Source organism: Bombina bombina, chromosome 6 (genome assembly GCF_027579735.1).
Source record: "Bombina bombina isolate aBomBom1 chromosome 6, aBomBom1.pri, whole genome shotgun sequence".
Classification (NCBI taxonomy): Eukaryota; Metazoa; Chordata; class Amphibia; order Anura; family Bombinatoridae; genus Bombina; species Bombina bombina.
The window spans coordinates 1146255957-1146274541 of NC_069504.1; the positions used below are offsets into that span (position 1 = coordinate 1146255957).

General features: G+C 37.9%; 1 protein-coding gene across 2 annotated transcripts in view; it reads right to left on the bottom strand.

Annotated features, from left to right (window-relative positions):
* PLEKHA5 (pleckstrin homology domain containing A5) overlaps positions 1 to 18585 on the bottom strand; it is a 1264477-nt gene that overhangs the window by 833328 nt on the left and 412564 nt on the right. The window lies entirely within an intron of this gene.

Here is an 18585-nt window from a genome sequence, read left to right on the forward strand (position 1 = left end):
TTATAGCCCCTTCGATCTCTTGTTCTGAGTAACCTCTATCATAGAATCTTTGTTGTAGAACTTTAACTTGAGTTTCGAAGTCGGTATATTTGGAACAGTTTTTTCTAATTCTAAGGAACTGTCCAGTCGGTATGTTCCCTTTCCATTTTTCATAGTGGCAACTTTTCTTATGTATGTAGTTATTGCAATCTACTTTTTTGAAGAATGTTCTTGTTTCTATATTACCTTCTTCTACATATATTTCTAGATCTAAAAAAGAAATGGATGTTCTACTATACTCATAAGTAAAGTGTAAGCCCCTATCGTTAATATTCATTGTTTCAAAGAATTGCTTCAGTCTCTCTTCAGAGCCTCTCCACACAATAAGAGTGTCATCTATGTATCGTTTGAAGAGCACGAGGTCCGCGCCAAATTCTTGTGTCCTGAGGAAATTATCTTCCCAGTGGCCCATGAATATATTGGCATAACTTGGCGCGAACCTCGTGCCCATCGCGGTACCTTCTAGCTGCAAGTAGTACTTCCCATTGAATTCAAAATAATTATTTTCTAAAATGAATTTGATCCCCTTCAGAATAAAATTATTTAATTGTGTGCTGATATTACTATCTTGATTCAGGATTGTTTCTACTGCCTGGAGACCCTTGGTGTGGTCTATAACTGTGTATAGTGATGTGACATCACTAGTTGCGTGAATTAGATTTTCTTCCCACTCTATGTTCTCCATCAGTTGCAATACTTGTGTTGAATCTCTAAGATAGGTGTTTAAGTTTTTTACGTATTTTTGTAGAAAAATATCTACGTATCTAGATAAATTGCATGTAACGGATCCAATTCCTGAAATGATTGGTCTCCCGGGGGGGTTTTCTAAGCTTTTATGTACCTTTGGTAGGAAGTAAAAGATGGGGGTTCGTGGAAATTTTGGATATAGATAATGAAATTCGTTCTCATTGAGGACCCCACCATCTTTTCCTTCCTCCAAAATTGAAAGCAAATTTTTCATAATTCTCTTTGTGGGGTTGAGATCCAGAGTTTTATACGTCTTGGGATCGTTAAGGATTCTGTTTGCTTCATTGACATAGTTGGTTCTACTCATAACGACTACCCCCACTATATATGGGGGGGGTAGTCGTTATGAGTAGAACCAGCTATGTCAATGAAGCAAACAGAATCCTTAACGATCCCAAGACGTATAAATCTCTGGATCTCAACCCCACAAAGAGAATTATGAAAAATTTGCTTTCAATTTTGGAGGAAGGAAAAGATGGTGGGGTCCTCAATGAGAACGAATTTCATTATCTATATCCAAAATTTCCACGAACCCCCATCTTTTACTTCCTACCAAAGGTACATAAAAGCTTAGAAAAACCCCCCGGGAGACCAATCATTTCAGGAATTGGATCCGTTACATGCAATTTATCTAGATACGTAGATATTTTTCTACAAAAATACGTAAAAAACTTAAACACCTATCTTAGAGATTCAACACAAGTATTGCAACTGATGGAGAACATAGAGTGGGAAGAAAATCTAATTCTCGCAACTAGTGATGTCACATCACTATACACAGTTATAGACCACACCAAGGGTCTCCAGGCAGTAGAAACAATCCTGAATCAAGATAGTAATATCAGCACACAATTAAATAATTTTATTCTGAAGGGGATCAAATTCATTTTAGAAAATAATTATTTTGAATTCAATGGGAAGTACTACTTGCAGCTAGAAGGTACCGCGATGGGCACGAGGTTCGCGCCAAGTTATGCCAATATATTCATGGGCCACTGGGAAGATAATTTCCTCAGGACACAAGAATTTGGCGCGGACCTCGTGCTCTTCAAACGATACATAGATGACATTCTTATTGTGTGGAGAGGCTCTGAAGAGAGACTGAAGCAATTCTTTGAAACAATGAATATTAACGATAGGGGCTTACACTTTACTTATGAGTATAGTAGAACATCCATTTCTTTTTTAGATCTAGAAATATATGTAGAAGAAGGTAATATAGAAACAAGAACATTCTTCAAAAAAGTAGATTGCAATAACTACATACATAAGAAAAGTTGCCACTATGAAAAATGGAAAGGGAACATACCGACTGGACAGTTCCTTAGAATTAGAAAAAACTGTTCCAAATATACCGACTTCGAAACTCAAGTTAAAGTTCTACAATAAAGATTCTATGATAGAGGTTACTCAGAACAAGAGATCGAAGGGGCTATAAATAGAGCAAGTACAACAGAAAGAAGTTCACTCTTACAATATAGAAACAAAGATATTATGACTACCACTGTGGAAAAGAATGAATATGATATAGCTCTCATTACAGATTATAGCGAAAACCATCAACTAATAAGGAAAATAGTTAATAAACATTGGCATATAATTAAAAAGGACCCCATAATAGGAGATCTATTAGCTCATAAACCCAAAATCATATTCAAAAAAGCGAGAAATCTTAAACAAATTTTAGCACCAAGTGAATTAAAGAGGGAGAGTAAAATTCTGGTAGATAAAGATCTAAAAGGCCATTCCCCCAAAGGTTTTTTTCCTTGCAACTTATGTAGAGCGTGCAGATATAGCAATAAAAATAGCTCTGTATACATAGATGGAATAGGAGAAGATTTTGCCATAAAAGATATCATTAGATGTTCAAACAAGGGGGTCATATACCTCATTAAATGTTCTTGCAATTTGGTTTATATCGGAGAGACCACCCGAATGTTACGTGACAGGATCCGAGAACATTTATGTAACATTGATAAAGGCAACCTCGACACCCATTTATACAAGCATTTTAGGGAAACCCATAACAATAACCTACAACATTTTAAGTTTTGGGGGATCTGTATAGTCAGAGGAGATTGGAGGGGGGGGGGGATTTTGAGGCTAAACTCCTTAAAAAAAGAATCGGAATTAATATACAAATTGGATACCCTCTATCCTAGAGGGTTAAATTCAGAGTTAGATATATCCCCCTTTTTAGTAGTATAATCCGTTAGAATATTTTACATCACTATTCATTTGTAATATAGAACACAGAAACAACCCCGTAACAAATAATAGATCCATTTTTAAAGAAACTAATCAAAGAGAAGCAATGGAACAATAAGAAGCCCACTATATCAGTATAAGAGAAAAACTATATACAAACCATAGTCGTAACAATAGTAAGATAAAATTTAGTATAAAACTTAGTATAAAATAGCAATATTTCCCTGGAATATGGCGACTAGTATTTTTATTTTTATTTTTGTTCTTTATTTATTTTTATTTTTGTTCTTTGTTTTTGTCTTTTGTCTAAAATAAATGGAATACCACCCTTTGGAATTACCACCCTGAGACAATAACAATTTCCAATTTTAATTACAATTTACAATAATATTATTGTTTTATATATATATATATATATATAAAAAAGACTTGTTAATACATCACTCCACAATCTTATTATTGCCAAGAAATATAATAAGAAGACACGGAAAATATGATTCACAAAGGAATAAAATAATACACTATTGTGATTCCACCTTAAGAGACATTTACCTGAGAAATCCACCTTAAGAAATAATTATCAAACAACAGATCAACCAATGAGAAGGAAGTAACGACTTTTTAAATCGAAGTTCTGGCAGCAACTGATATCTTGATAAAGCCCACATACACGGGTGAAACGCGTAGAAGTAAGAAGTTGCCTGTTTACCAGAACTAAACCCACTAGGTACCTAGTATTTGCCCGCGCGTATTAACGCTAAGAGCGGGTGCTCATTCCCTCTCCAGGATTGCACTTACGAAGATCCAGATAATCTTTCACAAGCAGGGAGCTGTGAGCATTGGAAGCCAAAGACAACAGTCCGTCAGGTACTTACACGCAGGGAGCGGTGTACCTTAGCCGGTCACCTCCCCACGGAGGGAGTGGTGAATCCTATGCCGGAGATTAGGAGCTGCAGCATACAAAGCGGCCCACACGCAAGGAGCGTGTTGTGATAAAGGACCACAGAATCTTGGACGGATTACAGCGGCATTTGGTTACAGCCGCTGCAACTATCTGTGAGTTAAAGCTACATACATAACAAAGCAAAGATACAAAGTATCCAAAATAAGAAACAATTTGTCGTTTTTACCCATTATATTGATTATAATCACGGAGACAAGTCTCATACGTAATATACCCTAACAACCAAAAGGGATTTCATCTGCTGAAGATTTAATAAGGACTACAGAGACTGTCCATTATATTCTGGAATAAATTGATTTTAAGGTTTTAAGCATTTAATCAATTCTATTTTTAAGCGCATATTATATATATATATATTTTTTTTTATCAGGGTGGTATTCCAAAAGTATAAGTTGAAGATATCGTGTTAAATAATTTATGTGTCTGAAATTGTTTTTATACATTGTTTTTATGAATTTATGTATTGCACCAATAGGGAATATTCCCACTAGTAAATGATTGATAAAATTAACCGTCTTTGATGAATTCTTACTTTTGATATAAATCTTAACCAATTAGGTGTGTTAAGCATACCCAGCTTTTAGCGCCCTCTCATTCACCATATTGTTTGTTCCATTTCTATCTTGGGGAGATAGTGGAGAGTGGCATAGGTATCCTTTTTAGATTTTAGCGCTGAAACTCCTGTGCTATTCTGTACTAAAGTACACTACTGTATATTAATGTGTCTGTAGGTAATGTATACTATATTATATTAATGTGTGTCTGTACTAAAGTACACTACTGTATATTAATGTGTCTGTAGGTAATGTATACTATATTATATTAATGTGTGTCTGTAGTAAAGCACACTACTGTATATTAATGTGTCTGTAGGTAATGTATACTATATTATATTAATGCGTGTCTGTACTAAAGTACACTACTGTATATTAATGTGTCTAGGTAATGTATACGATATTATATTAATGTGTGTCAGTACATAATGTATACTATATTATATTGTGCGTCAGTACGTAATGTATACTATATTATATTGTGCGTCAGTACGTAATGTATACTATATTATATTAATGTGTGTCAGCACATAATGTATACTATATTATATTAATGTGTGTCAGTACGTAATGTATACTATATTATATTAATGTGTGTCAGTACATAATGTATACTATATTATATTAATGTGTGTCAGTACGTAATGTATACTATATTATATTAATGTGTGTCTGTACCCAATGTATACTATATTATATTAATGTGTGTCTGTACCCAATGTATACTATATTATATTAATGTGTGTCAGTACGTAATGTATACTATATTATATTAATGTGTGTCAGTATGTAATGTATACTATATTATAGTGTGTCAGTACGTAATGTATACTATATTATATTGTGTGTCAGTATGTAATGTATACTATATTATATTAATGTGTGTCTGTATGTAATGTATACTATATTATATTAATGTGTGTCAGTACGTAATGTATACTATATTATATTAATGTGTGTCTGTATGTAATGTATACTATATTATATTAATCTGTGTCAGTACGTAATGTATACTATATTATATTAATGTGTGTCAGTACGTAAAGTACACTACTGCATATTGTGTCAGTACGTAATGTATACTATATTATATTAAATGTGTGTCTGTATGTAATGTATACTATATTATATTAATGTGTGTCTGTACTGAAAGTACACTACTGCATATTAATATGTCTGTACGTAATGTATACTATATTATATTAATGTGTGTCAGTACGTAAAGTACACTACTGCATATTGTGTCAGTACGTAATGTATACTATATTATATTAAATGTGTGTCTGTATGTAATGTATACTATATTATATTAAATGTGTGCCTGTATGTAATGTATACTATATTATATTAAATGTGCGTCTGTATGTAATGTATACTATATTATATTAAATGTGTGTCTGTATGTAATGTATACTATATTAATGTGTGTCAGTACGTAATGTATACTATATTATATTAATGTGTGTCTGTATGTAATGTATACTATATTATATTAATGTGCGTCAGTACGTAAAGTATAGTACTGCATATTGTGTCAGTACGTAATGTATACTATATTATATTAATGTGTGTCTGTACGTAAAGTACACTACTGTATATTAATGTGTCTGTAGGTAATGTATACTGTATTAATGTGTGTCAGTACGTAATGTATACTATATTATATTAATGTGTGTCTGTATGTAATGTATACTATATTATATTAATGTGCGTCAGTACGTAAAGTATAGTACTGCATATTGTGTCAGTACGTAATGTATACTATATTATATTAATGTGTCTGTACGTCATTTATACTACATTATATAAATGTGACTGCTAATGTGCACCACTGTGTGTCACCGTGTGTGTCTGTACATAATGTATACTACTGCATGTTAACCCCCTTAAAGGGACATAAACCCCCACAATTTTCTTTCATGATTGAGGTAGAGCATATACATTTAATCAATGTTCCCATTTACTTCTATTATCAAATTTGCTTCATTCTTTTATTATCCTTTGCTGAAGGAACAGCACTGCACTTTTGGCAGCTAGCTGAACACATCTAGTTAGCCAATCACAAGAGACAAACATGTGTACAAGATAGCAGCTTGCTCCCACTAGTGTAGGAAAAATAAATTTATGCTTACCTGATAATTTAATTTCTTCTATGGTACGACGAGTCCACGGATTCATCCTTTACTTGTGGGATATTATCCTCCTGCTAACAGAAAGTGTCAAAGAGCACCACAGCAGAGCCGTCTATATAGCTCCTCCCTTAGATCCACCCCCCAGTCATTCGACCGAAGGTACAGGAAGAAAAAGGAGAAACTAAAAGGTGCAGAGGTGACTGAAGTTTAAAATCACAAAAATATATTCTGTCTTAAAATGACAGGGCGGGCCGTGGACTCGTCGTACCACAGAAGAAATTAATTTATCAGGTAAGCATAAATTTACTTTTCTTCTATAAGGTACGACAAGTTCACGGATTCATCCTTTACTTGTGGGATACAATACCAAAGCTACAGGACACGGATGAATGGGAGGGACAAGAAAGATGGTTAAACAGAAGGCACCACTGCTTGAAGAACTTTTCTCCCAAAAATAGCCTTCCGAAGAAGCAAAAGTATCAAATTTGTAAAATTTGGAAAAGGTATGAAGCGAAGACCAAGTCGCAGCCTTACAAATCTGTTCAACAGAAGCATCATTTTTAAAAGCCCATGTGGATGCCACTGCTCTAGTAGAGTGAGCTGTAATCCTTTCAGGAGGCTGCTGGCCAGCAGTCTCATAAGCCAAACGGATGATGCTTTTCAGCCAAAAAGAAAGAGAGGTAGCCGTAGCTTTTTGACCTCTACGTTTTCCAGAATAGACAACAAAGAAGATGTTTGACAGAAAGCGTTGGTTGCTTGCAAGTAAAACTTTAAAGCACGAACCACGTCCAAGTTGTGCAACAGACGCTCCTTCTTAGAGGAAGGATTAGGACACAGAGAAGGAACAACAATTTCCTAATTGATATTCCTATTAGTAACAACCTTAGGAAGGAATCCAGGTTTGGTACGCAAAACCACCTTATCAGCATGGAAAACAAGATAAGGCAAGTCGCATTGCAATGCAAATAATTGAGAAACTCTTTGAGATGAAGAGATAGCAACTAAAAACAGAACTTTCCAAGATAGATGCTTAATATCTATGGAATGCATAGGTTCAAACAGAACCCTTTGAAGAATTTTAAGAACTAAATTCAAACTCCATGGCGGAGCAACAGGTTTAAACACAGGCTTGATTCTAACTAAAGCCTGACAGAATGACTGAACGTCTGGAACATCTGCCAGACGCTTGTGCAGTAGAATTGATAAGGCAGATATCTGTCCCTTTAAGGAACTAGCTGATAGCCCCTTCTCCAATCCTTCTTGGAGAAAGGACAAAATCCTAGGAATCCTGATCTTACTCCATGAGTAGCCTTTGGATTCGCACCAATAAAGATATTTACGCCATATCTTATGATAAATTTTCCTGGTGACAGGCTTTCGAGCCTGAATCAAGGTATCTATGACCGACTCAGATAAACCCCGCTTGGATAAAATCAAGCGTTCAATCTCCAAGCAGTCAGCCGCAGAGAAACTAGCTTTGGATGCTGAAACGGACCTTGGGGCCCATTTATCAAAGGGCTTGCGGACCTGATCCGACACTGCGGATCAGGTCCGCAAGACCTCGCTAAATGCGGAGAGCAATACGCTCTCCACATTTAACATTGCACCAGCAGCTCACAAGAGCTGCTGGTGCAACGCCGCCCCCTGCTGACTCGCGGCCAATCGGCCGCCAGCAGGGAGCTGTCAATCAACCCGATCGTATTCGATCGGGTTGATTTCCGGCGGTTCCTGTCCGCCTGCTCAGAGCAGGCGGACAGGGTTATGAAGCAGCGGTCTTTAGACCGCTGCTTCATAACTTGTGTTTCTGGCGAGTCTGAAGACTCGCCAGAAACACGGCCCTTCAAGCTCCATACGGAGCTTGATAAATGGGCCTGTTTGAATCGGAAGGTCCTGTCTCAGTGGCAGAGTCCATGGTAGAAGAGATGACATGCCCACTAGGCCTGCATACCAAATCCTGTGTGGCCAGGCAGGTGCTATCAAAATCACCGAAGCTCTCTCCTGTTTGATTCTGGCAATCAAACGAGGAAGGAGATGAAATGGTGGAAACACATAAGCCAGGTTGAACGACCAGGGTACTGCTAGAGCATCTATCAGTACTGCCTGAGGATCCCTTGACCTGGACCCGTAACAAGGAAGTTTGGCGTTCTGACAAGATGCCATCAGATCCAATTCTGGTGTGCCCAATTGCTGAATCAATCGTGCAAACACCTTCGGATGGAGTTCCCACTCCCCCGGAATAAAAAGTCTGACGACTGAGAAAATCCACTTCCCAGTTCTCCACTCCTGGGATATAGATTGCTGATAGATGGCAAGAGTGAGTCTCTGCCCATCAAATTATTTTGGTAACCTCTATGATCGCTAGAGAACTCTTTGTTCCCCCTGACGATTGATATATGCTACAGTCGTGATATTGTCCGACTGGAATCTTATGAATCTGGCCGAAGACAGCTGAGGCCACGCCAGAAGCGCGTTGAATATCGCTCTCAATTCTAGAATATTAATCGGGAGGAGAGCCTCCTCCTGAGTCCACAAACCCTGTAGTCTCTGGTCTCTTGATCCAGATTTATCTGAGGAGATAAATCTGCATAATCCCCATTCCACTGTTTGAGCATGCATAATTGCAGTGGTCTGAGATACAAGCAAGCAAACGGAACTATATCCATTGCCGCTACCATTAGTCCGATTACCTCCATACACTGAGCCACTGATGGCCGAGGAATGGAATGAAGAGCTCGGCAGATGGTTAAAATCTTTGATTTCCTGACCTCCGTCAGAAAAATTTTCATGTCTACCGAATCTATCAGAGTTACCAGGAATGGACCTCTTGTGAAAATTCTGGGAGCTGTGGCCAACCCAAAGGGAAGAGCCACAAACTGGTAATGCTTGTCCAGAAAGGCGAACCTGAGGAACTGGTGATGATCTTTGTGGATAGGGATGTGTAGATAAGCATCCTTTAAGTCCACGGTGGTCATATATTGACCCTCCTGGATCATTGGAAAAATAGTCCGAATGGTCTCCATCTTTAAGGATGGGACTCTGAGGAATTTGTTTAAGATCTTGAGATCTAAAATTGGTCTGAAGGTTCCCTCTTTTTTGGGAACCACAAACAGATTGGAGTAGAACCCCTGCCCCTGTTCTGTTTTCGGAACTGGGCAGATCACTCCCATGGTATATAGGTCTTCTACACAGCGTAAGAACGCCTCTCTTTTTGTCTGGTTTACAGACAATTGAGAAAGATGGAATCTCCCCCTTGGAGGAGAATATTTGAAATCTAGAAGATACCCCTGGGTTACGATTTCTAAAGCCCAGGAGTCCTGAAGTCTCTTGCCCAAGCAAAGAGAGAAAGTCAGCCCCCTACTAGATCCGGTCCCGGATCGGGGGCTACCCCTTCATGCTGTCTTGGTGGCAGCAGCGGATTTCTTGGCCTGTTTACCCTTGTTCCAAGTCTGGTTAGGTGTCCAGACTGACTTGGATTGAGCAAAATTCCCCTCTTGCTTTGCAGCAGGGGAAGAGGTAGAGGGACCACCTTTGAAGTTTCGAAAGCAACGAAAATCATTTTGTTTGGTCTTCATCTTATTTGTCTTATCCTGAGGAAGGGCATGGCCTTTCCCTCCAGTGATGTCTGAAATGATCTCTTTCAGTTCAGGCCCGAATAGGGTCTTACCCTTGAAAGGGATGGCTAAAAGCTTAGATTTTGATGACACATCAGCAGACCAGGACTTAAGCCATAACGCTCTACGCGATAAAATGGCAAAACCTGAATTTTTTGCCGCTAATTTAGTTTGAGAGCCCAAATTATATCCAGAATATTATCTAATGGGGTCTCAACCTGAAGAGCCTCCTCCAGAGCCTCGAACCAAAAAGCAGCTGCAGTAGTTACAGGAACAATGCACGCTATAGGTTGGAGAAGAAAACCCTGATGAACAAACATTTTCTTTAGGAGACCCTCTAATTTTTTTTCTAAGTGGGGGTTCCACAATGGCTTCTAAACATATTGAACAATGACTTTCTTCAATCTCAGACATGTTGAACAGGCTAGTAATGACTACAAACAAGCATGAAAACACTTTTACACAAAACGTTAACAGCACTCCCAGTTCATAAAACGTTTGCCCACAAACATTCAAAACTCAGTGTCAACCATTTTTGTAATTAGCCACTTATGCAAGCTTAGTAATGCCTTCCTATAGCTCTTAGGATTACTGCTTACCCTTACCCTCATAGGGATACTGTCAGCCTTTCTGAAATACACAGTCTCTCCAGAAAAAATGACTGAACATACCTCACTGCTATATAGCATGAAAACGTTCCTCACACTGAAGTTTCTTGTACCCCTCAGCCTCTGTGGGAACAGCACTGGATCTTAGTTACAAATGCTAAGATCATCATCCTCCAGGCAGAAGTCTTCATCCATCTGCTGCCTGAGAGTAAATAGTACACACTGGTACCATTTAAAACAAAAAACTCTTGCTTGAAGAAATTAAAAACTAATATTTTATAACCTCTTTCACTTTACCCTTCCTAGTACTTAGAGTAGGCAAAGAGAATGACTGGGGGGGGGGTGGAGCTATATAGACAGCTCTGCTGTGGTGCTCTTTGCTACTTTCTGTTAGCAGGAGGATAATATCCCACAAGTAAAGGATGAATCCGTGGAATATGTGTATTCTTTTTCAACAATGGATACCAAGAGAACAAAGCACATTTCAAAACAGAAGTGAATTTAAAAGTGACTTAAAATGACATGCTGTATCTGAATCATACAAGTTTAATTTTGACATTCCTATCCCTTTAACTCAATAGGACATGTATATATATATATGTATATATATATATATATATATATAGCACTTTGCCTATCGTAGCGCATGACCTATATATACGTCCGAGCTGCAGGAAGCTCCAGCAGTCTGGAGTTCCAGAGCGCATATGGAGCTGGAGCATGATCAGTGGTCTGGTGCCATATGATGTCAGATCATTAGAGACGGCGAAACTGTGTCACCATCTAACAATCGTCGTTGGTGCCGGCGGGAAGTGTAAGGTAGGAGTGTATGTAGGGTCACATATTGAATGCGCATGCTGCGGTATATGCATGTGAATACGTGATGACAGCCACACATCACTAAAACAACATACATAATGGAGAGCAAACATATAAAGCAACTTGAACTTTTTGCATGTTTTGTAATGGGCAGCCGTACTTTCCCATTCATGGGGTGAGCAAAGCAGTAATCGATCAGTTTTTTTCTAATAAAACTGTAAACGTTCTGGCAATTACAGTATATGACTATTGCATATACACATTTTTTTATATTACTGCGAACGGGTGAATTCAGAAGTCAGCACTCTTCACTCTGTGTTTCACATTGTAGTCAACAACTGATTACAAAATATTAGCTGCTAAAAAGGAAGATGAATAGATTTAATTATCTACTAATTGGAGCACTTTAATCTCTGAACGAGAACTTATTTTCAAGATCAATTTATATTAGAGAAGACCTGCAAATAAAGTCAGTATTTAATAATTGAACTAAAAGAATAATATTGTGAACTGCAGAGGTTTTGTTGAACCAAAGACTAAAAAAATTGTTGAAGGTGGGATGGATTCTAAGTAATGATAATATGGTAATTAACTCACATGAATATGCATAACAGTGACAAATATCAATAGTGCTCTGCTAGTGTACATATCTAACAAGTGGGAGTGCTTGGGAAGCTAGAAGTCCAGAGAAAACACAGTAGTGCAGAGAAGGGTAATTGGCAGTCCAGAAGAGACACTACACCATTGGTAGGAAGCTAGAAGTCCAGAAAAAACACAGTAATGTAGAGAAGGGCAATTGGCAGTCCAGAAGAGACACTACACCAGTGGTAGGAAGCTAGAAGTCCAGAAGAAAAACATTAGTGCAGAGAAGGGACAATGAATAGATTTGAATAAAACCCAAACCCTGTTCCTGAACTGAACTGGTATGATTACCCCTAAAAGCTCTAGATCTGAAACACACTTAAGAAAAATCTGAATCTTCACTGGATTTGCTGAGATGTGTGAGAGAAAGAATCTTCTCAAAGGAGGTCTTATTCTGAATCCAATTCGATACCCTTGAGAGACAAAACTCTGAATCCATTGATTTTGGACAAAATCTGCCCAAATGTTTTGGAAAAAAGTTTAATCTACCCAGCTGAGCTGGAATGAGGCCTGCAGCTTCATGCAGACTTGGGGACTGGCTTTGGTTTCTTAAACGGCTTGTACCAAATAAATTGTTACCTTGGAAAGAAATAGATAGTAATCTAGACTTAGATACCATGTCAGTATTCCAATATTTGAGCCACAAAGCCCTAACATCAATTTTGATGATATCAAAAAATGGCATCACAGATGATTAGCATGTTGAAGCAAGCGAACAATGCTAGACAATCAGGATCTGTTTCCTGTTGGGCTAAGCTTTCCACCCAAAAAGTTGATGCAGCTGCAACATCAGCCATAGAAATGGCAGGCCTGAGAAGATAGCCAGAATATAAATAAGCTTTCCTTAGATTAGATTCAAGTTTCCTATCTAAAGGATCCTTAAAGGAAGTACTATCTTCCATAGGGATAGTAGCACGTTAGGTAAGAGCAGAAATAGCCCCATCAACTTTGGGGATTTTTTTCCCAAAACTCCAATCTAACTGTTGGCAAAGGCTACAACTTTTTAAACCTAGAAGAAGAAGAACCAGACCTATTCCATTCCTTTGAAATCATATCAGAAATAACATCAGGAACTAGAAAAACCTCTGGAGTAACCACAGGAGGTTTATAAACAGAATTTAAACGTTTACAAGTTTAAGTATCAAGAGGACTAGTTTCCTCAATATCCAAAGTAATCAACACCACTTTAACATGGAACAAATATACTCCATATTAAAGAGAAAAGTAGATTTGTCAGTGTCAATATCTGAAACAGGATCTTCTGAATCAGATAGATCCTCATCAATCAGAGGAGGATAATACAGTATGTTGTCGGTCATTTGAAATTTCATAACTTTATGAGAAGTTTTAAAAGACCTTTTACGTTTATTAGAAGGCGAAATAGCAGACAAAGCCTTTTAAATTGCAATAAAATCTTTATTATTCACAGGGATATCATGTACATTAGATGTTGTAGGAACAACAGGCATTGTACTAGTACTGACGGATACACTCTCTACATGTAGAAGCTTATCATAACAACTGATACAAACCACAGCTGGAGATATAATCTCCACTAACTTACAACAGCAGGGTTCCAACAGTGGTTTCTGAGACAGGATCAGATTGAGACATCTTGCAAATGTAAGAGAAAAAAACAACATATAAAGCAAAATGATCAATTTCCTTATATGGCAGTTTCAGGAATGGGAAAAAAATGCAAACAGCATAGCCCTCTGAGCATAGAAAAAAAGCAAGAGGAATATAGGAACTAGGGTTAAAATAATTAAATTATTTTGCGGCGAGTATGACGCATAACGCAAAAATATAATTTATATAAGAACTTACCTGATAAATTCATTTCTTTCATATTGGCAAGATTCCATGAGCTAGTGACCTATGGGATATACAATCCTACCAGGAGGGGCAAAGTTTCCCAAACCTCAAAATGCCTATAAATACACCCCTCACAACACCCACAATTCAGTTTAACGAATAGCCAAGCAGTGGGGTGATAAAGAATGGAGTAGAAAGCATCAACAAAGGAAATTTGGAAATAATTGTGCTTTATACAAAAAATCATAACCGCCATAAAAAGGGTGGGCTTCATGGACTCTTGCTAATATGAAAGAAATTAATTTATCAGGTAAGTTCTTACATAAATTATGTTTTCTTTCATGTAATTGGCAAGAGTCCATGAGCTACTGACATATGGGATATCAATACCCAAGATGTGGAGTCTTCCACTCAAGAGTCACTAGAGAGGGAGGGAATAAAAATAAAAACAGCCATATTACGCTGAAAAAATTAATCCACAACCCAAAAAAATAAGTTTATTTCATTTTTGAAAGAAAAAAACTTAAAACAAAAGCAGAAGAATCAAACTGAAACAGCTGCCTGAAGAACTTTTCTACCAAAAACTGCTTCCGAAGAAGCATATACATCAAAACGGTAGAATTTAGTAAATGTGTGCAAAGAAGATCAAGTTGCTGCTTTGCAAATCTGATCAACTGAAGCTTCATTCTTAAAAGCCCACGAAGTGGATACTGATCTAGTAGAATGAGCTGTAATTCTCTGAGGCGGGGCCTGACCCGACTCCAAATAAGCTTGATGAATCAAAAATTTCAACCACGAAGCCAAGGAAATAGCACAAGACCTCTGGCCTTTCTGATATCTGATCAACTGAAGCTTCATTCTTAAAAGCCCACAAAGTGGATACTGATCTAGTAGAATGAGCTGTAATTCTCTGAGGCGGGGCCTGACCCGACTCCAAATAAGCTTGATGAATCAAAAATTTCAACCAAGAAGCCAAGGAAATAGCACAAGCCTTCTGGCCTTTCCTAGGACCAGAAAATAAAACATATAGACTGTAAGTCTTCCTGAAATCTTTAGTAGCTTCCACATAATATTTCAAAGCTCTTACCACATCCAAAGAATGTAAGGATCTCTCCAAAGAATTCTTAGGATTAGGACATAAGGAAGGGACAAACAATTTCTCTATTAATGTTGTTAGAATTCACAACCTTAGGTAAAAATTGTAAAGAAGTCCGCAAAACTGCCTTATCCTGATGAAAAATCAGGAAAGGAGACTCACAAGAAAGAGCAGATAGCTCAGAAACTCTTGTAGCAGAAAAGATAGCCAAAAGGAACAACACTTTCCAAGAAAGTAGTTTAATGTCCAAATAATGCATATGCTCAAATGGAGGAGCCTGTAAAGCCTTCAGAACCAAATTAAGACTCCAAGGAGGAGAAATTGATTTAATGACAGGCTTAATACGAACTAAAGCCTGTACAAAACAGTGAATATCAGGAAGTATAGCAATCTTTCTGTGAAATAAAACACAAAGAGCGGAGATTTGTCCTTTCAAGGAACTTGCAGACAAACCCTTATCCAAACAATCCTGAAGGAACTGTAAAATTCTAGGAATTCTAAAAGAATGCCAGTAGAATTTATGGGAAGAACACCATGAAATGTAAGTCTTCCAAACTCTATAATAAAACTTTCTAGAGACAGATTTACGAGCTTGTAACATAGTATTAATCACTGAGTCAGAGAAACCTCTATGACTTAGAACTAAGAGTTCAATTTCCATACCTTCAAATTTAATGATTTGAGATCCTGATGGAAAAACGGACCTTGAGATAGTAGGTCCGACCGTAACGGAAGTGGCCAAAGTGGGCAACTGGACATCCGCACCAGATCCGCATAACAAAACCTGTGTGGCCATGCTGGAGCCACCAGCAACACAAAAGACCTGGACAGGTACCTGGGAAGTTTCTTGTTTAGATGAGAGGCCATGAGATCTATCTCTGGAAGACCCCACATCTGAACAATCTGAGAAAACACATATGGATGGAGAGACCACTCCCCTGGATGTAAAGTCTGGCGGCTGAGAAAATCCGCCTCCCAATTGTCTACACCTGGGATATGCACCACAGAGATTAGACAGGAGCTGGATTCCGCCCAAGCAAATATCCGAGATACTTCTTTCATAGCTTGGGGACTGTGAGTCCCACCCTGATGACTGACATAAGCCACAGTTGTGATATTGTCGGTCTGAAAACAAATGAACAGTTCTCTCTTTAGCAGAGGCCAAAACTGAAGAGCCCTGAGAATTGCACGGAGTTCTAAAATATTTATTGGTAATCTCGCCTCTTGAGATTTCCAAACCCCTTGTGCTGTCAGAGATCCCCAAACAGCTCACCAACCTGAAAGACTTGCATCTGTTGAGATCACAGTCCAGGTTGGCCGAACAAAAGAAGCCCCTTGAACCAAACGATGGTGATCTATTAACCATGTCAGAGAGTGTCGTACATTGGGATTCAAGGATATTAATTGTGATATCTTTGTATAATCCCTGCACCATTGATTCAGCATGCAAAGCTGTAGAGACCTAAAACTTCCATGCACATAGCCACTGAAGGGAATGACTGAGACTGATGGTTCCGACAGGCTGCGACCAATTTTAAACGTCTCTTGTCTGTTAGAGACAGAGTCATGGACACTGAATCTATCTGGAAGCCTAAAAAGGTGACCCTTGTCTGAGGAATCAAGAAACTTTTTGGTAAATTGATCCTCCAACCTTGTTTCCGAAGAAACAACACTAGTTGATTTGTGTGAGATTCTGCAGTATGTAAAGACTGAGCTAGTACTAAGATATCGTCCAAATAAGGAAACACAGCAATACCCTGTTCTCTGATTACAGATAGTAGGGCACCCAGAACCTTTGAAAAGATTCTTGGAGCTGTTGCTAGGCCAAATGGAAGAGCAACAAATTGGTAATGCTTGTCTAGAAAAGAGAATCTCAGAAACTGATAGTGTTCTGGATGAATCGGAATATGAAGGTATGTATCCTGCAAGTCTATTGTGGACATATAATGTCCTTGCTGAACAAAAGGCAGAATAGTCCTTATAGTCACCATCTTGAAAGTTGGTACTCTTACATAACGATTCAAAATTTTCAGATCCAGAACTGGCCTGAATAAATTTTCTTTCTTTGGTACAATGAATAGGTTTGAATAAAACCCCAAACCTTGTTCCTGAAGAGGAACTGGCATGATTACCCCTGAAGACTCCAGGTCTGAAACACACTTCAGAAAAGCCTGAGCTTTTACTGGATTTACAGGGATGCGTGAGAGAAAATATCTTCTCACAGGAAGTCTTACTTTGAATCCTATTCGATACCCCTGAGAGACAATGCTCTGAATCCAATGATTTTGGACAGATTTATACAAAAATCCTTGAAAAACCTTAATCTGCCCCTACCAGCTGAGCTGGAATGAGGGCCGCACCTTCATGCGGACTTAGGGGCAGACTTTGGTTTCCTAAATGGCTTGGATTTATTCCAATTTGAGGAAGGCTTCCAATTGGAAGCAGATTCCTTGGGAGGAGCATTGAGTTTTTGTTCCTTATTCTGACGAAAGGAACAAAAACGGTTAGAAGCCTTAGATTTACCCTTAGGTTTTTTATCCTGAGGCAGAAAAACTCCTTTTCCTCCAGTGATAGTTGAAATAATAGAATCCAACTGAGAACCAAATAAATTATTACCTTGGAAAGAAAGAGATAGTAATCTAGATTTAGATGTCATATCAGCATTCCAAGATTTAAGCCACAAAGTTCTTCTAGCTAATACAGCTAAAGACATGGATCTAATACCAATTTTGATAATATCAAAAATGGCATCACAAATAAAATGATTAGCATGTTGCAGTAAGCAAGTAATGCTAGATATGTCAGGATCCAATTCTCGTTGCGCTAAATTCTCCAACCAAAAAGTTGAGGCAGCCACAACATCAGCCAAAGAAATATCAGGTCTGAGAAGATGACCTGAATATAAATAGGCCTTCCTTAGATAAGATTCAAGCTTCCTATCTAAAGGATCCTTAAAGGAAGTACTATCTTCCATAGGAATAGTGGTACGTTTAGCAAGAGGAGAAATAGCCCCATCAACTTTGGGGATTTTTTCCCAAAACTCTATAGATTTTGCTGGTAAAGGATACAATTTTTTAAACCTTGAAAAAGGAATAAAAGAAGTACCTGGCTTATTCCCATTCCTAGAAATCATATCAGAAATAGCCTCAGGAATAGGAAAAAAACCTGGGGAAACCACAGGAGGTTTAAAAACAGCATTTAAACGTTTATTAGACTGAACGTCAATAGGACTGTTTACCTCAATATACCCCTATTTTAAATAAATAAGTAGATTGTCAGTCTCAATGTCTGAGGAAGGATCTTCTGAATCAGATAGATCCTCTTCAGAAGAGGATAAATTATTATGTTGC